The following is a 16,923-nucleotide window of genomic DNA, read 5'->3' on the forward strand; positions in this document are numbered from 1 at the left end:
GCCTACCAGGCTCCTCCGTCCATGGGATTTTCCAGGCAGGAGTACTGGAGTGGGGTGCCATTGCCGTCTCTGAAATTTTTATTAAATGCTATCAAAACAAGTTTAATATAATTATTTGATTTAGAAATTGATATGATTCTTTTAATTATCACCTTGAATTTTTAAAAACATAAACTTTATGTATGCATAGATAAAGACTGAAGTCATGAAATTAAATGATATATAGAACTAGGAAGAAAAATAGAGCACTTGATTTTTTAAATTGAAATTGATTTTTAAGTCTTATATTTTATATTTGACAGACTATCCAAAACTCATACTTGATTGAATTTGAAAGTATCTTTTATTTTCAAAGAAAAAAATGGATGAATTAGAAAGTAAAGGTAAAGAAAGTCCACACATGAAAGGACTGAAGATTGACCCTGTTTTTACTGCTTTCTGAACTTTGCTCCTCTATCTTCCATGCTTCATCTCTTATTTTTTCAACTCTTGCATCTGACAATAATATGTGATGCCAGTGTTAGTATTTGAAATGTCAAATGCTCACATTCGATCACAGTGTTATCGACTATGTCATGTCCATATAACTGCACAGACAACTTCTGATACAATAGTAGTGTGCTTGGTTGTTTCTGAACTGAGGTTAAAATCTATTATAAGATTTTATACTTTGCCCAGAGGTGTATTATTTTGATGAAAATTGAATCATAGCAATATTTTCCAAAAGTCGGTAAAGATAATGTTTAAAATGTCAACAAGTAATAAAATATAAGTATCTTAAGGATGATAAAATTTGATATCTTTTTTTTTTCATTTTTCTATGGCAATTTTTCAGAGATAAATACCTGCCATTAATCTTTCATAAAATGTTAGATTTGTTGTAATCATAGCTTGTTAGTAAAAATAATAAGGCAAGTTATTTTAATAATACATATCTGAATCTTAAGAAAGCATTTATTCTAAACAAAAGCAACATAGCACAGTAAAATAAAAACAAAATTTTAAGTTAATTCAACTCACTAATTTAAATGGTAACCTTTGAGATTTTAGAAGACAGTAATTTTTAACTTTGTCTATTATTTAATGCTAATTCATTATATAACATTTTAACAGTGAGTTTCATCAGAAAACAAAGTTTCTTTTAGTGTTTTCTCTTTAAACCTAAAAATAACAAGAGGTACTGTGGGAAATTCTTAAAGAGATAAGAGAACCAGACCACGTTCCTGAGAAAATGGTATGGAGGCTAAGAAGAAACAGAACCAAACATGAACTGATTGGTTGAAAATTGGGAAAGGAATACGACACAGCTGTATATTGTCACCCTGATTATTTAACTTCTATGCATAGTGCAACATGCTAAATGCTGGGCCAGATGAATCACAAGATGGAATCAAGATTGCCAGGAGAAATATTAACAACCTCAGATGTGCAGATAACACCACTCTAATGGCAGAAAGTGAACAGGAACTAAAAAGCCTCTTGATGAGGGTAAAAGAAGAGAGTGAAAAAGCTGGCTTGAAATGCAACATTCATAAAACTAAGATCATGGCACCTGGTCTCATCACTTCATGGCAAATGGAAGGGAAAAAAAGTGGAAACAATGGCTAATTTTATATTCTTGGACTCCAAAATCACTGCAGACAGCGACTGTGGCAGTGAAATTAAAAAGATGCTTGCTCCTTGGAAGGAAAGCTATGATAAAATTAGTGTATTAAAAATCAGAGACATCACCTTGCCAACAAAGGTCCATATACTAAAAGGTATGGTTTTTCTGTCATTTGCAGATGTGAGAGCTGAACCATAAAGACGGCTGAATACCTGAAAATTGATGGTTTTGAATTGTGGTACTGGAGAAGACTCTTGAGTCTTTGGACTGCAAGGAGATCAAACAAGTCACTCCTATGGAAAATCAACCCTGAATATTCATTGGAAGAACTAATGCTGAAGCTAAAGCTCTGATACTTTGGCCATCTGATAAAAAGAGCCAACTCATTGGAAAAAAAACCCTGACAGTGGGAAAGATTGAAGGCAAAAGAAAAAGGGGGCAGCACAGGATGAGATGATTATATAGCATCACTTACTAATGGGCATGAACTTGAAAAAACTCTGGGAGATAGTGGAGGACAGAGGAGCCTGCATGCTGCAGTCCATTGGGTTGCAAAGGGTTGAACATGACTTAGTGAATGAACAACAACTACACTGTGAGAAAGCAAAACTTTTCTCTGACTCATGAGAAATTGCATTGATAGGAATATTTTGAGTTTGTATTTTATATATTTTTAATTGAAGTGTAAATTTTTTCAATGTTATATAAAGGAAGAATGACAACTCACTCCAGTTTTCTTACCTGAGAAATTCCATGGATGGAGCAGTGCGGCAGGCTACAGTTTACGGTTGCAAGAGTAGGACACAACTGAGCGACTAAACAACAACAATACTATGTTAGTTTCTGCTCTACAACAAAATGAGTTGGCTGTATGTATACATATAGCCCCTCCCTCTTGAACCACCCTCCAACCCTCTATCCGACCTCTCTAGGTCATCACAGAGCACCAAGCTTAGCTCCCTGTGCTATGCATCCACTTCCCACTAGCTATCTATTTTACAAATGATCGTGTGTGTATGTCAGGGCTACCTTCTCAATTCATCCTACCCTTCCCTTCCTGCCATGTCCGCATGTCCATTCTCTAATCTGTGTCTCCATTCCTATTCTGCAAATAGTTTCAGCAGTCCTCATTTTTCTAGATCCCATATATATGTTAATATATGGTTTTTGTTTTTCTCTTTCTGACTTACTTCATTCTGTATGACATAATCTAGTTTCATCCACACCACTACAAATGACCCAGTTCATTCCTTTTTTGGATGAGTAATATTTCATTGTATGTATATAGCACATCTTCTTTATCCATTCATCTCTCCATGGACATTTATATTTCTTCCATGTCCTGGCTATTGTAAATACTGCTGCAATGAACACTGGGTTCACGTATCTTTTGAATTATGGTTTTCTCAGGGTATATGCTCAGTAGTGGGATTGCTGGGTCATATGATAATTTTATTTTTACTTTTTAAGAAACTTCTATACTGTTCTCCATGTGATTTCATCAATTTACATTTCCACCAACAGTGTAAGAGTGTTCCCTTTTCTCCACACCCTCCCTAGCATTTATTATTTGTTTGTTTGTTTGTTTTTTGATTATGGCTATTCTGACCATTGTGACATGATACCTCACTGTAGTTTTGGTTTGAATTTCTCTAATAATGAGCAATTTTGAACATTTTGTCATGTGTTCGTTGAGTGTGTATATTTAACTTTAGAATTTCTAGAATGGTATTTAAGGAATGTTCTTCAGAATGTTTATTAATGAGCACTTCATTTAATTAATACCTTTTCAGTTTTATGCTTTAAATGTCTAAAACTATAAAAATAGATACAACCTGCAGTAGTGCTTTGCAGTTTTGGAGGATAGATTTAAATGTTTGTCAAAATGCACAGCATAGCATGAAATAGTGTCATTTTAAATTCACAGTTAATAAGTTTTCAGAATTTTAATTAATAATTTTCTAAATTAGAACAAGATTAAGATGAGTAGAGATTCAGTTATCTACATAAGTAGATGATATAAATGTATTCCGACAAAGTAAACAGTGGAAAAATACATTTGTAGAGAAGTCTCAAAAGAAAGAATTGTAGAAATCCGTCAAAGAAACCTCAAACATTTCCTATTCCTAGAGGGCTTTGCCTCTTCCAGTCTGTGCAAAATGATTAGCATATGGCCAAACCATCATTGCCTTTCTGCTCAATAGAATGGCTTAGAGTCTCCTGAAATGTGGAATAATGTACATGAGTCTCTATGAGGAGGTAAAAAATTGTACACCAAAAACTGTAAGACAGAGACTTCTTGGTGATCCAGTGGTTAAGAATCCACCTCCAATAGAAGGAACATGAGTTCTATTCCTGGTCTGAGAAGATCCCACATGCCATGGAGAAACTAAGCCCTTTCACCACAACTACTGAGCCCATGTGCTACAACTACTGAAGCCCAGATGCCTAGAGCCTGTGCTCTGTAACAAGAGAAGCCACCACAATGAGAAGTCCTAGCACCACAATAAAGAGTAGCTCCCACTCATAGCAACTAGAGAAATCCCTTTGCAGCCATGAAGACCCAGCTCTGCTAGAAGTAAATGAACTAATTTTAAACAACTAGAAGACATTGATAAAAGGAATCAATCACAAACAGAAAGTTGGATCCATATCTTATATTACACACAAAAGAAGTAGCTCAAATGGATTAAACACTTAAATGTAATTCTTGGAACCATAGACAAAGAAGAAAAAATGGTGAAAATTTTCTTGATACTAATATTGGCAATGATTTTTTTTTTGGAAATGACACCATAAGTATGGGAAACAAAAGCAAATATATACAAGAGAGACTACATCAAACTGAAAAGCATTTGCATAGCAGGGGAAATAATCAACAGAGAGAAAAGGCAAACTATGTACAGAATTGGAGAAATATTTGCAAATCGTATTTGCAAATCATAACTTCTTAAGAGGTTAATATCCAAAATATAAATGAAATTCATACAATGCAACAGCAAAAAAGCAAATAATTCAATAAAAATGAATTTGAATAGATATTTATCTAGAGAAGACTACCTATGACAAACAGATAGAAGAAAAAGTACTCAATTACTATTCATCTGCTATTGCTAAGTCGATTCATTCATGTCCGACTCTATGCGACCCCATAGACGGCAGCCCACCAGGCTCCCCGTTACTGAGATTCTCCAGGCAAGAACACTGGAGTGGGTTGCCATTTCCTTCTCCAATGCATGAAAGTGAAAAGGTAAAGTGAAGTCGCTCAGTCGTGCCCGACTCTGTGCGACCCCATGGACTGCAGCCCACCAGGCTCCTCCATCCATGGGATTTTCCAAGAGAGAGTGCTGGAGTGGGGTGCCATTGCCTTCTCCATACTATTCATCAGAGAAACATAAATCAAAATCACTAAGGGCTACTTCTTACATCTTTTAGGATAGTAAATTTCAAAACAAAACAAAAAATAAGTGTTAGGGATGATGAGGTATAAAGGGAAAACTTGTACATATTGGTAGGGCTCTAAATTGGTACAGTCATACTAAAAGGAATATGGAAATTTCTCAAAAAAATAAAAATAGAAGTAGCACATGATCCAACAATTCTGCTTCTCAGTACATATCCAAAGGAAACAAAATCAGAATCTTGAGGAGACATCTACACTTTCTCTTTCATTACAGTATTACAGTAACCAAATATGGAAGCAACCTAAATGACCATAATTGGATAAAATATTTAAAAAGAGAAATATACATATAATGAAATATTCAGAGCTGAAAAAGGAGACTCTGCCATTTGTGACAACATGAATTGTCCTGGAGGGTATTGTGCTAAGTGAAATAAGTCAGAGAAAGACAAATACTGTAGGATTTTATATATGGAAACTAAAATAGTCAAATACACAGAAGCAGAGAGCAGAATAGTCTCAATTATGCAAAATAAATAAGTTCTGGAGATTTTGTGCCTATAGCTGACAATATTGTCTAAAATCTGCTATGATGATAGATCATTTGTTAAGTGTTTTTCCCACTATACATAATACATATTTGTTCTTATATATTACATATAGTAAATAAATAACAAATATGTATTTAATAAGAATAATAATAAAGGTTAGAGGAAACTTTAGAAGATGATTTCTATGTTCTTGGCCTTGATGGTGGTGACAGTGTCTTGGTTTTGTTGTTTTCTTTCATTGCTAAAACCTATCCAACTCTTTTGCAGCCCCACGGACTAGACTCTTCTGTTCATAGGATTTTCCAGGTGAAAATGCTGGAGTGGGTTGCCATTTCCTTCTTCATGGGGAACTTCTTGACCCAGGGATCAAATCTGCATCTCCTACATTGCAGGTAGATTCTTTTCCACTAAGTCACTTGGGAAGCCCTTCCTGATTTTATACTTATTCCTAAATTCCTCAAGTTTTATACACTACATACAGCTTTTTACCTGTCATATCTTTATTTTAGTGCACAGTGTTTTACATGTCAATCATACCTTAATAAGTGATATATCTCAATAATTTTAGAAAGGTGAGATTAAGGTGTTGAACCACAGTTTTAGGTAAAATTTGTAAAAAGTAGAGTCAGGAGGCAGTTTATGCACAGATTAAAAAATAGTGTTGTTTGTCTCTAGAAAGCTTAAGTTTAAAGTTCTACTAAAGATAGTGGAAAAAAGTAAAAAAAAAAAAAAAAAAAAAAGGAAGAAAAGAAAAGATAGGTGACAGGCTAAATTCGAAGATTTCAGAGATTAAGTAATTTAATTGAAGGCAGAGGAAGTTTAACTGAAATAGAATTGAAGTGAGATTCTTTAAGTTTCAAAGAATATTTTGCTTGATTTTAGAAAAAAATATCTAAATTCTTAGAAATAATCATAAAAGATTGTTGGCCAGTATAGTTCTGAGCATCTTAATAAACAGTTTAAAGCTCTGGGGCAGAAGTTAATTTGTATATTTTTGTCTAGTAGAGATTTGAATAACCACAGAATATATAGCCCCAAATATTTTGGTTTATTGCCTATGGAACATTAACCAGTTTTTTATAAACAACCATAAATTTGTACTTTTCCAAAATGTATTTATTAAATTGTCCATGTATACTAAACTTCTAAAGTTTTTGTTTGAATTTCAACATCTATTGGTCGCCTCATGATGAGTTAAATAAAATCTCTGACACATGTTTATTTTGCATATGCTTACAAAGAATTAAGCACGACCATTCAATTTCATTATCAAATTTTGAACTAGAAAAGAGAAAAATCAGAGGAACATTAATAATGATCTTTTGTTTCCTGTGAAATACAGATTAGAGATGATCTCTGAGTTTTTACATGACAAATCATAATGACTGAATTAAATGGTAACGCATGTAAAACAAAATCAAGAAACATTTTCCTTGCAGTCAGTATATTATAATATTGACCTTATAGATGTCTCAGATGCTGTAAAATGTATTTCACTTAGCAGTTATATACTAACACACTAGGTAAAGAAGATGGCACTTTAACATTCAAAGCATATTTCTGCTATATGGCTATTAATATTCTTTAGGACTGAATTACTCTGTAATTTGGCTATCCCAACTAATTTGCCTTTGGAAACATTTTATATATTAATAAAATAGGATGATTGATTTCATTACTTATAAATATAGTAAAATTTTTGGAAAACAGATTGGAGCTTATTTCTCAGCTCTGATGCTTAAATTATCACAGCATGAACCAATCACATATTAAATATTTCTTATTTTCAAGTATTGCACTGTGAAACTGGGTCATTCATGGTTCTTCCTAAGAGAATTATTATACAAATAAATTTAGTTCAGTTCAGTTCAGTTCCTCAGTCGTGTCCGACTCTTTGAGACCCCATGAATCGCAGCTGCCAGGCCTCCCTGTCCATCACCAACTCAGACTCACGTTCATCGAGTCTGTGATGCCATCAAGCCATCTCATCTTCTGTCATCCCCTTCTCCTCCTGCCCCCAATCCCTCCCAGCATCAGTCTTTTCCAATGAATCAGCTCTTTGCATGAGGTGGCCAGAGTACTGGAGCTTCAGCTTTAGCATCATTCCTTCCAAAGAAATCCCAGGGCTGATCTCCTTCAGAATGGACTGGTTGGATCTCCTTGCAGTCCAAGGGATGCTCAAGAGTCTTCTCCAACACCACAGCTCAAAAGCATCAATTCTTTGGCACTTAGCTTTCTTCACAGTCCAATTCTCACATCTGTACATGACCACTGGAAAAAGCATAGCCTTGACTCGATGGACCTTTGTTGGCAGAGTAATGTCTCTGCTTTTCAGTATGCTCTCTAGGTTGGTCATAACTTTCCTTCCAAGGAGTAAGCGTCTTTTAATTTAGTTAGTATCTGTAAAAACTTTAGGGTGTTATCTAGTACAAAATAAAATTTCAAAAATTGTTATCAGCTATTACAACTTTAATTACTGCTAGTAAAATATGTTTCATGGTGACACAACACTATTATAAGGACTCAGTGCACATAGCTATTAATATTGTCAGGTGAGTGTATGCTTCTCAGTTTTTGTCTTGTCACAACAAAGATTTGGAGTGACGGACATTCAAGTCCCCTCGGTGTGTCATAGCTCTCGGGTCTTGGACAGACCATGTTATAGCTCTCAGGTCTCAAACGGACCATGTTATAGCTCTTAGACAAATCAGTGTTACAGCTCAGTGTTACAGCTCTACTTTATTTAGAAGATAGTAGGCAAATCCATCTTCGAGGCATGAGGGCACCTCAATTCAAGACACAAAGAGAAGAGCGCCCCAGGGTGAGGGAGGAAGAGGGAGAGGGAGGAGGAGAAGGAGACAGTGCTTGGCTCCTCCTTTTATATGTTTTCTTCCCCCTGGGCCTGCCCTATGCAAGTTGGGCTGAGCCAGGAGTGCTGTTCTACCTGAAGTCCTCACTCCAGTCCTCGGACATTTCTTTGACCTTCCTTTGTTCTGTTTTCATGAACTTTTCTCTTCCTTGTCTTTTAGGCACTGCTGTTTCGGACTCCTTTTCCCTCTTCTAACTACCTAACAACATGAAATATCAGAAGGCTTAAATATAAAATTTTCAGAAATATATAAATGTCTAAGTAGCAAAGATAAAAATTAGAAAAATATTTTATCAGTTTTTCTTCAAAATTAAATTATTTTTCCTAAAATATTTACAGAAAATCACCTTAATTTCTAATAAGTGTAGATTCTTTTCAAAGATCATTATATTATTTATATTTTCTAAGGAATTTAATTTTATAAGCAGTGACCTTATTTTTACTGTTGGTTTGTTCAGCTAAAACATTAAATACTAAAAACATTTACCTTATACTATATCTTGCTAGGGCTTTCCTGGTGGCTCAAATGGTAAAGAATCTGTCTGCAATGTAGGAGACTCAAGTTTGATCTCTAGGTCAGGAAGATCCCCTGGAGAAAGGCATGGCAACTCACTCCAGTATTCTTGCCTCAGAAATCCCATGGACATAGGAGTCTGGGAGGCTATAGTACATGGTGTCATAGAGTCAGACATGACTTTGTGACTAAGCAGCGGGAGCAACAGCAACATATTAAAAAAATATATAACTAAAAGCAAAAGTATGATGTTGGTCTCTTATCTTTAATTTAAAAAAAAAATATATATATATATATATATATATATATTTTCATCAATGGAATATTTACCTGCAGCTGATCTTAATTGCTACAAGATGCAGTTTTATGAAACAGGCTTTTGGTCTTCTACAGAAAGTCAGCTTTTACTTCAAACAGGCAACCTCACCCTGGACTATTAACAAGTTTTACAGAATTAAATGGGCTTTCTGGCATTAGATAAGGAAGAAGTCCTGTAATATTCCAGGTAAAAGCATGGATTATATATTTAAGTCTTCCTTTAAAACTCAGATACAGGGCTTCCCTGGTGGCTCAGATGGTAAAGAATTTGCCTGCAATGCAGGAGACCTGGATTCAACACCTGGGTTGGGAAGATTCCCTGAAGGAGGGCATGGCAATCCAGTCCAATATTCTTACCTGGAGAATACCCACGGAGAGAGGAGCCTGGAAGGCTACAGTCCATGGTGTCCCAAAGAATCAGACATGACTGAGTGACTTAGCACAGCACACATACTGGCCAACATTTAAAAATAAAAGCTAAGTGGGCTTTCACTTCCAAATATGATCAAGAACAGAGTCAGGACCTACATTCAGATGTTCACAACTGGAAAACTGGACAAAAAGTTATATTGCCTAATATAGGCAGATCTTGGGCTTCCCTGGTGGCTCAGTGGGTTAAGCGTCTGCCTACAATGTGGGAGACCTGGGTTCGATCCCTGGGTTGGAAAGATCCCCTGGAGAAGGAAATGCAACCCACTCCAGTACTCTTCCCTGGAAAATCACATGGACTGAGAAGCCTGGTAGGCCACAGTCCATGGGGTCGCAAAGAGTCGGACATGACTGAGTGACTAAAGAAATAGCATAGGGTTGCTGTGAGCCTTATATGCTGTTGGATGTCACTTTCCATGTCAGGAAGCAGGGATGTGGGTCCCAAACAGAGCCTTACAACTCCTCCTGAGTTGAGATGATCAGAATTCAGAGAGGCAAGGTGAGGTGTCTGTAAGTTGCAAAGTAGAGGTCCACAGAGAAAGAAAGAATGCTAAAAACATGTGCAGACATCCTGTTGAATCAGCTGACTATTAAAACATGCAGGCATCTTGTGAGATTACTGAGCAAAGAACTCATGTGGAACAGAGAAGTGTTTAAACAGCTGAGTAGAGAGTCCTTGGTCATCATGTGGGGTTTGGAGAGGAGATTCTAGAAGGATCAAATCATTAGTAATAAGGAAAAATTATTCCTAAATTGAAGGCTGCCATGTACCCACACATTGAAAGTTTTAACATAAGCTTCTAAGGCAAGGGTGTACAAACTTTTCCTAAAGGGCCAGCTGAGAAATATTTCAGTCTTTGCAGACCACATAAGATATATGTTCATGTTGTTCTTTGTTTTTGTACTGTTTTGTTCTTACAGCCTTTAAACATATGTAAGGACACGGCAATATACTCCAGTATTCATGCCTGAAAAATTTCATGGACAAAGGAGCCTAATGGGCTACAATCCACAGGATCACAAAGAGTTGGACATGACTGAGCGACTGAAAAACAACAAGAACAAAATAAGCGTTAAGTGTTAGACTTTTATTTATTTTTTACTTATTTTGTTGTTTTTGGTGTTCAGTCACTCAGTCATGTCCAGCTCTTTGTGACCTCATGAACTATAGCACAGCAGGTTTCCCAGTCCTTCACCATCCCCTGGGGCTTGCTTAAATTCATGTCCATTGAGTCAATGATGCCATCTAACCATCTCTTCCTCTGTAGCTTGCTTCTCCTCCTGCCCTCAGTCTTCCCCAGCATCAGGGTCTTTTCCAATGAATTGGCTCTCTGCCAGAGTATTGGTGCTTCAGCATCACTTATGGTCAATACTTTATCAAACTACTTTGTAGTGACAAACATGTCTCCTAAACATTGCTCCTTTAAAAGGGAGTAGAACTAAAATTATCAGTTAATTCAACATGAATCAACAAAATAATCTGTCTCTTAGTCTCAAAGTACTACAAAAAAGAAAGTTTTTTTCCTTTTATATGAATAATTATACCCATTTTCCTAATTTATTTTGTCTTATAGTTGACATTTTTTTTATAAAATCATTTTTAATTTAATTGGAGGCTAAATGTTTTACAATACTGTAGTGGTTTTTGCCATACATTGACATGAATCAGCCATTGGGTGTACATGTGCCCCCCATCCTGAACCTCCCTCCCCATTCATCCCTCAGGGTCGTCTCAGTGGACCAGCCCTGTCTCATGCAGTACCCTGTCTCATGCATCAAACCTGGACTGGTGATCTACTTCACATATGGTAATATACATGGTTCAATGCTATTCTCTCAAATCATCCCACCCTCACTCCCTCCTACAGAGTCCAAAAGTCTGTTCTTTACATCTGTATCTCTTTTGCTGCCTCACATATAGAGTCATTATCACCATCTTTCTAAATTCCATATATATGCATTAATATACTGTATTGGTGTTTTCTTTCTGACTTACTTCATTCTGTATAATAGGCTCCAGTTTCATCCACCTCATTAGAACTGATTCAAATGCATTCTTTTTAATAGCTGAGTAATATTCCATTGTGTATATATACCACAGCTTTCTTATCCATTTGTCTGTCGATAGACATCAAGGTTGCTTCCATGTCCTGGCTATTGTAAACAGTGCTGCGATGAACATTGGGGTACACATGTCTCTTTCAATTCTGGTTTCCTTGGTGTGTATGCCCAGCAGTGGGATTGCTGGGTCATATGGCAGTTCTATTTCCAGTTTTTTAAGGAATCTCCAGACTGTTCTCCATAGTGGCTGAACTAGTTTGCATTCCCACCAACAGTGTAAGAGGGTTCCCTTTTCTCTGCACCCTCTCCAGCATTTATTGTTTGTAGACTTTCTGATAGCACCCATTTTGACTGGCATGAAATGGTTCCTCATGGTGATTTTTATTTGCATTTCTCTGATAATAAGTGATGTTGAGCATCTTTTCCTGTGTTTGTTAGCTATCTGTATGTCTTCTGTAAAGAAATGTCTGCTTAGTTCTTTGGTCTATTTTTTTGGGGGGGGGTCGTTTATTTTTCTGATATTGAGCTGCATGACCTGCTTGAATATTTTGGAGATTAAATCTTTATCAGTTGCTTCCTTTGCTATTATTTTCTCCATTATGAAGGCTGCCTTTTCACCAGGGTTATAGTTTCCTTCGTTGTGCAAAAGCTTTTAATTTTAATTAGGTCCCATTTGTTTGTTTTTGCTTTTATTTCCATTACTCTGGGAGGTGGGTCATAGAGGATCCTTCTGTGATTTATGTCGAAGAGTGTTTTGCCTGTTTTCCTCTAAGAGTTTTATAGTTTCTGGTCGTACGTTTAGATCTTTAATCCATTTTGAGTTTATTTTTGTGTATGGTGTTAGAAAGTGTTCCAGTTTCATTCTTTTACAAGTGGTTGACCGGTTTTCCCAGCACACTTGTTAAAGGGATTATCGTTTCTCCATTGTATATTCTTGCCTCCTTTGTCAAAGACAAGGTGTCTACACGGGCATGGATTTATCTCTGGGCTTTCTATTTTGTTCCATTGATTTATATTTCTGTATTTGTGCCAGTACCATACTGTCTTGATGACTGTAGCTTTATAGTGTAGTCTGAAGTCAGGCTGGTTGATTTCTTCAGTTCCATTCTTCTTTCTCAAGATTGCTTTGGCTATTCAAGGGTTTTTTGTATTTCCATACAAATTGTGAAGTTATTTGTTTTAGTTCTCTGAAAAATACCATTGATAGCTTGATAGGGACTGCATTGAATATATACATTGCTTTGTATTGTATATTCGTTTTCACTATACTAATTTTTCCAAGCCATGAACATGGTATATTTCTCCATCTATTTGTGTCATCTTTGATTTCTTTCATCAGTGTTTTATAGTTATTTATTTCTTTGTTAGATTTATTTGTTTCTTTAGTTAGATTTATTCCTATGTATTTTATTCTTTTCATTGAGATGGTGTATGGAATTTTTTCCTTAATTTCTCTTTCTCTTTTCTCATTGTTAGTGGGAACTCAAGACATTTCTGTGTGTTAATTTTATGTCCTGAAACTTTACTATATTCACTGATTAGCTCTAGTAACTTTCTGGTGGAGTCTTTAGGGTTTTCTATGTAGAGGACCATGTCATCTGCAAACAGTGAGAGTTTTACTTCTTCTTTTCCAATCTGGATTCCTTTTCTTCCCTTTTCTTTGATAGCTGTGGCTAAAAGATCCAAAACTATGTTTAATAGCAGTGGTGGGATTGGGCATTTGTCTTGTTCCTGACTTTAGGGGAAATGGTTTCAATTTTTCACCATTGAGGATAATGTTTGCTGTGGGTTTATCATATATAGCTTTTATTATGTTGAGGTATGTTCCTTCTCTGCCTGCTATATGGAGGGTTTTTGTCTCTAAATGGATATTGAAATTTGTCAAATGCTGTCTTTGCATCTATTTAGATAATCATATGATTTTTATCTTTCAATTTGTTAATGTGGTGTATCACATTGATTGATTTGTGAATATTGAAGAATCCTTACATCCCTAGGATAAAGCCCACTTGGTCATGGTGTATGATCTTTTTAATGTGTTGTTGGATTCTGATTGCTAGAATTTTGTTAAGGATTTTTGCATCTATGTTCATTAGTGATATTCGCCTGTAGTTTTCTTTTTTTGTGGCATCTTTGTCAGGTTTTGGTGTTAGGGTGATGGCAGCCTCATAGAATGAGTGCGGAAGTTTACCTTCCTCTGCAATTTTCTGGAAGAGTTTGAGTAGGATACATGTTAACTCTTCTCTAACTTTTTGAAAGAATTCACCTGGTGAAGCCATCTGGTCCTGTGCTTTTTTTTTGTTGGAAGATTTTTGATTACATTTTCTATTTCCATGTTTGTGATGTGTCTGTTAAGATTTTCTATTTCTTCCAGGTTCAGTTTTGAAAAGTTATACTTTTCTAAGAATTTGTCCATTTCTTCCAAGTTGTCCATTTTATTGGCATATAGTTGCTGATAGTAGTCTCTTATTATTCTTTGTATTTCTGTGTTGTCTGTTCTGATTTCTCCATTTTCATTTCTAATTTTATTGATTTGATTCTTCTCCCTTTGTTTCTTGATGAGTCTGGCTTATGGTTTCTCTATTTTATTTATCTGCTCAAAGAACCAGCTTTTAGTTTTGTTGATTTTTGCTATAGTCTCCTTTGTTTCTTTTTCAATTATTTCTGCTCTGATTTTTATGATTTCTTTCCTTCTACGAACCCTGGGGTTCTTCATGTCTTCTTTTTCTAGTTGTTTAGGTGTAGAGTTAGGTTATTTATTTGATGTTGCTCTGGTTTCTTGAGGTAGGCTTGTATTGCTACGAACCTTCCCCTTAATACTGCTTTCACTGAGTCCCATGGGTTTGGTTTGTCGTGTCTTCATTTTCATTCGTTTCTGTGCACATTTCGATTTCCACTGTGATCTGTCAGTTATTCAGTAGTGTGTTGTTTAGCCTACATAGGTTTGTATTTTCAATAGTTGTTTCTTGTAGTTAACATCTAATCTTACTGCATTGTTATCAGAAAAGATGCTTGAAATGATTTTAATCTGTTCAACTTACCAAGTTTAGATTTATGGCCCCAGATGTGATCTATCCTGGAGAATGTTCCCTGTGAACTTGAGTGAAAGGTGAAATTCATTGTTTTGGGGTAAAATGTATTATAGATATCAGTTAAGTCTAACTGGCCCCTTACATCATTTAAAGTTTGTGTTTCCTTGCTAATTTTCTGTTTAGTTGATCTATCCATAGGTGTGAGTTGGGTATTATACCCTCCCACTATTAGTGTGTTACTGTTAATTTCTGCTTTCAAACTTGTTAGCTTTTGCCTTATATATTGTGGAGCTCCTATGTTAGATGCCTATACATATTTATAATTATTATATCTTCTTTTTGGATTGATCCTTTGATCATTATGTAGTGTCCTTCATTGTCTTTTTTCACAGCCTTTATTTTGAAGTCTATTTTATCTGATATGAGTATTGCTACTCCTGCTTTTTTTTTTTAATCTCCATTTGCATGAAATAACTTTTTTTCCAGTCCTTCTCTTTCAGTCTGTATGTGTCCCTTATTTTGGAGTGGGTCTCTTGTAGACACCATATATAAGGGTCTTATTTTTGTATCCATTCAGCCAGTCTTTGTCTTTTGGTTGGGGCATTCAACCCACTTAAGACAATAATTGATAAGTATGATCCCATTACCATTTACTTTGTTGTTTTGGGTTCAAGTTTATACACCTTTTCTGTGTTTCCTGTCTAGAGAAGAACCTTTAGGATTTGTTGAAGAGATGGTTTGGTGGTGCTGAATTCTATCAGCTTTTGCTTGTCTGTAAAGTTTCTGATTTCTCCTTCATATTTGAATGAGATCCTTGCTGGGTATATTAATCTGGGATGTAGGTTTTACTTTTTCATCACTTTAAGTATGTCTTGCCATTCCTTTCTGCCCTGAATAATTTCTATTGAAAGATCAGCTGTTATACTTATGGGGATCCCCTTTGACTGTGTGGATCACAATAAACTGTGGGAAATTCTTAAAGAGATGGGAACACCAGACCACCTGACCTGCCTCTTGAGAAATCTGTATGTAGGTCAGGAAGCAACAGTTAGAATTGGACATGGAACAACAGACTGGTTCCAAATAGGAAAAGGAGTACATCAAAGCTGTATGTTGTCATCCTGCTTATTTAACTTGTGGGCAGAGTACATCATGAGAAATGCTGGACTGGAAGAAACACAAGCTGGAATCAAGATTGCTGGGAGAAATATCAATAACCTCAGATATGCAGGGCAGAAAGTGAAGAGGAGCTAAAGAGCCTCTTGATGAAAGTGAAAGAGGAGAGTGAAAAAGTTGGCTTAAAACTCAACATTCAGAAAACGAAAATCATGGCATCTGGTCCCATCACTTCATGGGAAATAGATGGGGAAACAGTGGACACAGTGGCAGACTTTATTTTTTTGGGCTCCAGAATCACTGCAGATGGTGATTGCAGCCATGAAATTAAAAGACGCTTACTCCTTGGAAGAAAATTTATGACCAACCTAGATAATATATTCAAAAGCAGAGACATTGCTTTGCCGACTAAGGTCTGTCTAGTCAAGGCTATGGTTTTTCCTGTGGTCATGTATGGATATGAGATTTGGACTATAAAGAAGACTGAGCGACAAAGAATTGATGCTTTTGAGCTGTGGTGTTGGAAAAGACTCTTGAGAGTCCCTTGGACTGCAAGGAGATCCAACCAGTCCATTCTGAAGGAGATCAACCCTGGGATTTCTTTGGAAGGAATGATGCTAAAGCTGAAGCTCCAGTACTTTGGCCACCTCATGCGAAGAATTGACTCATTGGAAAAGACTCTGATGCTGGGAGGGATTGGGGGCCGGAGGAGAAGGGGACGACCGAGGATGACATGGCTGGATGACATCACGGACTCGATGGACGTGAGTCTGAGTGAACTCCGGGAGTTGGTGATGGACAGGGAGGCCTGGCGTGCTGCGATTCATGGGGTCGCAAAGAGTCGGACACGACTGAGTGACTGAACTGAACTGAACTGCACTTGTGTGTTATTTGTTGCTTTTCCCATACTGCTTTTATTATTTGTTCTTTGTGTTTGAACTTCGTTAGTTTGATTAATATGTGTCTTGAGGTGTTTCGGCTTGGGTTTATCCTGTTTGGTATGCTCTGGGTTTCTTGGACTTGG

The sequence above is a fragment of the Budorcas taxicolor genome, chromosome 6 (genome assembly GCF_023091745.1).
Source record: "Budorcas taxicolor isolate Tak-1 chromosome 6, Takin1.1, whole genome shotgun sequence".
Classification (NCBI taxonomy): Eukaryota; Metazoa; Chordata; class Mammalia; order Artiodactyla; family Bovidae; genus Budorcas; species Budorcas taxicolor.